The 4,131-nt window shown below is 44.2% G+C and overlaps 1 pseudogene; it reads left to right on the top strand.

Annotated features, from left to right (window-relative positions):
- Positions 1 to 575: 575 nt before the first annotated feature.
- On the top strand, positions 576 to 896 carry LOC114619390 (annotated as a pseudogene).
- Positions 897 to 4,131: the final 3,235 nt, after the last annotated feature.

The following is a 4,131-nucleotide window of genomic DNA, read 5'->3' as shown; positions in this document are numbered from 1 at the left end:
CTGCTGCTGCTGCTGCTGCTGCTGCTGCTGCTGCTGCTGCTGCTGCTACATTGTTTACGTGAGAGGGAGCACAGGTGGACGAGGTTAGGGGGCTGGTTCATCCCTGCTACCATTTACATCCTGGTGATTGACTCTGTTGTCAGGCTTGGCAGGTGGCCTTAGTCACTGAGATCTCTCTTGCTCAGACTTAGGTTTAAATGGAGGGCAAGAAGTATAATTTAGCAGTGGCCTCAAGGTGTGACCTCGGTCATCACCATCGTCTGCCACCTCCAGTCTCTTCTTCAAAGTGACCTGACAGGTTGTCAGGCTGAGTGAGATCTTCCTGAAGACAACTGTCTCCAGGACCATCACCAGGCTTTAGGGACTTTTCCTTCTCCCAGCGTGAGATTCCTGGAGAAATTCCAATTATTTGGGGAGTGTTCTTTTAACAGTCTATTAGCCAAAGGGAAAGGTACAGTGTCTCTTTAGAATATCTTCATTCCATGGACGAGAGAGGTGGCTTTGTATTTACGAAGACTTGCTGTGCCATTTCCGCGGCGCAGCACGGTGAGGAGCTCATGTTCGTACTTGTAGCTATGCCGTCCAAGGATCCGGACCTGCAGTCCGTGCAGGTCTTCGGACGCAAGAAGGCAGCCACAGCTGTGGCCCACTGCAAACGAGGAAACGGGCTCATCAAGGCGAATGCTCGTCCCCTGGAGATGGTCAAGCCGGAGATGATCTCAAAAGCTCTGGTGGCTTATTGCCAAAAATATATGGACGAAGCTTCTAAGAAGGAGATCAAAGATAGCCTCAACAAGTACGATCGGACCCTGCTTGTGGCTGACCCCTGATGCTGCGAACCCAAAAAGTTTGGAGGTCCTGGTGCCTGTGCCTGATACCAGAAATCCTACCGATAAGCCCATCTAAAGGATCAGAGTTTACCTTTGTAATAAACATCCTAGGATTTTTTTTTTTTTTAAGAAAAAGAAGGCGAAGACTTGCTGCTCTTGTAGAGGACCCAAGTTTGATTCCTGGTAACCACAACTGTCTGTAACTCTAGTTCCAAGGGATCTGACTCTCTTCTGGAATCCCTGGGCACCAGGTACACATGATGCACATACATACATACATACATACATACATACATACATACAGGCAAAACACTGAGCCACATAAAATTAAATAAGTCTAAAAGAGAAAAAGAAAAGAGTATCTACATAATGAAATCCAGGATAGCTAGAGCTACACAGTGAGACTGTCTCAAAAAACAAAACAAAACAAAAACCATTGAGCCCATGTGATCACAGAGGCATATTAAAATATGAGGAAGACAGAAGACAGGTCAGGGAACTTACCAGACCCACCAGACTGAAGACAGAGAAATACCTGAATTCCACATAGAGTAGGCACCAGGGAGCTGTAGAGATGGGTTAGTAGGTAAAGTATTTGTCACGCAAGCATAAATTCAATTCCTAGCACCCATATAAAAAATCCCGACCTAGTGCTTCATAGCTGCAATCCCAGTGCTGGAGAAGCAAAGACAGGAGCTTGCTGGTCAGCTAGCTGAACTGGTCAGCTCCAGGTTCAGTGAGAGCCCCTGCTTCAAGATAATAGTGATGATGATGATGATGATGTTGATGATGATGTTGATGATGTTGATGATGACAACGATGATGTAGAGGGGAAGAGAAAGAGGAAGAGGAAGGAGAGGAGGAAGAAGAGGAAAAGGAGGAGGAAAGCAACTAAGATAAGCACTTGACATCAACTTCTAGCATACATACAAATGCCTGAACAGAAACACACACACACACACTCACACGGAAGAAAACCAAGCTCTGTGATAGTAACAGCCCCTACTTAGCTTTACGAGTCTTGTCAAGGGACCAATAGGCAGAAGACTGATGGACAAGACCTGACTGTCCAGTATTTTCAGCTCAGCTTGGTCTCTATTGCTGACACGGCCTATTAAACAGCCATACCCACATCTGCTGCTGTGTCCCCCTGCACTCAGCCACACACGTCACTGGAGCAGCTCTACCCACCCGTGAATCTTGTTTATTTTTTGAGACAGAAGCCCATGATGCTGTCTTGGCTGTCCTCAAACTTACTATGTAGTTGGTCTGGAACTCAGAGATCTGCCTGCCTCTGTCTCCTGAGTGCTGGGGTTAAAGGTGTACATCACCATGCCCAGCTCAAAATTGAGTCTTGGCTTCAGCCTGTGACTCTGCCTGTACTCTGTGGCGAGACCTCCATCAGCTGCCCGGTAGACTTTGTTATCTGACAGCCTCCTCTGGCCGAGATGCCTCTCGTCTCTATCAGCCTTTGCCTACAGTAAAGCCTCTTTGAACTCCTTGAGCTTTACTGTGACCTCGTTAACTCTTGTAACCAACATATATACATACAGCTATAATTACAGTGTAATGTGTGGGTGAGCGTTTATATTAGCAGTTAAGATTGGGGGGAAAGGGACTGGGAGATGTCTCAGTGGGAAAAGTACCTGCCATGCAAACAAAAGGATCTGAGTTCGGGTCTCCAGAACCCACATACAAAGAGGAGCATGTCAGTCCCTGTAGCCACAGCCCTCCAGTGTGAAGGCAAAAACCTCATCGGCCAGCCCACCTTGCTGAATAAATAAGCTCCAGATTTTAGTGAAGAACCATGTGTCAGCTAGTTTTATGTTATCTTGATACAAGCTAGAGTCACTTGAGAAGAGAGAACTCAATTTAGAAAATGCGCCCACCAAACTGGGCATAGTGTCTTTTTTTAAGGATTTTCAAGATAGGGTTTCTCTGTGTAGACTTGGCTGTCCTGGAACTCACTCTGTAGACAAGGCTGGCTTTGAACTCAGAAATCCGCCTGCCTCTGCTTCCCAAGTGCTGGGATTAAAGGCGTGCACCACCACTGGGCATAGTGTCTAACCCCTTTAATCCAGCACTTGGAAGGCAGAGACAGGTAGGTCTATGAGGTAGAGGCCAGCTTGGTCTACAGAGTGAGTTCCAGGACAGCCAGGACTACACAGAGGAAACCTGTCTCGAAAAAACAAAACAAAAACAAAAACAAAAACAAAAGAAAAGAAAGAAAGAAAGAAAGAAAGAAAGAAAGAAAGAAAGAAAGAAAGAAAGAGAAAGAAAGAAAATCCACCCACCAGATTGACATGTGGGCAAGCCTGTGGTACATTTTCTTAATTGATTATGGATGTGGGAGGGCCTAACTCACCATGGACAGTGCCACCCCTGGGCTGGTGGTCCTAGGTGCTACAAAAAAGCAGGCCAAATGAGCCACAAGAGTAAGTCATTAAGCAGCGCCCCTCCATGGCCTTTGCATCAGCTCCTGCCTCCAAGTTCCCACCCTACTGAATCCTGCCCTGACTTTCTTAGATGATGGGCTGTGATAGAAGGGTAAGCCGTATAAATCATTTCCTCACAGTGATTTTGCCTATAGTACTCTATCACAGCATAGAAACCCTAACTAAGACCTTATCTCAAAGAATAAAGGTGGCTGCCCAGGCATGAGAACATGGGAGAATATGCCTTTAACGCTAACACTGGACAAACAGAGGCTGTTAGATTTCTGTGAGTCTATGAGTTCATGGCCAGCCTGGTCTACATAGCAAGTTCTAGGCCAGCCAGGGCTATATATCTATATATCTATCTATCTATCTATCTATCTATCTATCTATCTATCTATATATCTATATATCTATCTATATATCTATCTATCTATCTATCTATATATATATCTATATATCTATATATCTATATATCTATCTATATATCTATATATCTATATATCTATATATCTATATATCTATATATCTATATATCTATATCTATATATATATATATATATATATGGAGAGAGAGAGAGAGAGAGAGAGAGAGAGATCCTGTCTCAAAAATAAGTAAATAAATAAATAAGGAGGGTTTGGATAGATGGCTCAGTAGTTAAGAGTGAATATTGCTCATAACCAGATTCAGAGGACCTGAATTCAGTTCTCCACCCCCACATCAGACGGCTCATAATCACCTGTAATTCTATCTATATGAGATCTGATACCTCTGACTCAGCGGGCCCCCACACTCATGCACATACCTATGTATAGATACATCCACATACACCTAATTAAAAATAATAAATGTTTTAGTTCTTTAA

The sequence above is a fragment of the Grammomys surdaster genome, unplaced genomic scaffold, assembly GCF_004785775.1.
Source record: "Grammomys surdaster isolate TR1022 unplaced genomic scaffold, NIH_TR_1.0 150, whole genome shotgun sequence".
Classification (NCBI taxonomy): Eukaryota; Metazoa; Chordata; class Mammalia; order Rodentia; family Muridae; genus Grammomys; species Grammomys surdaster.
This window is presented reverse-complemented; position numbering and strand designations above follow the sequence as displayed.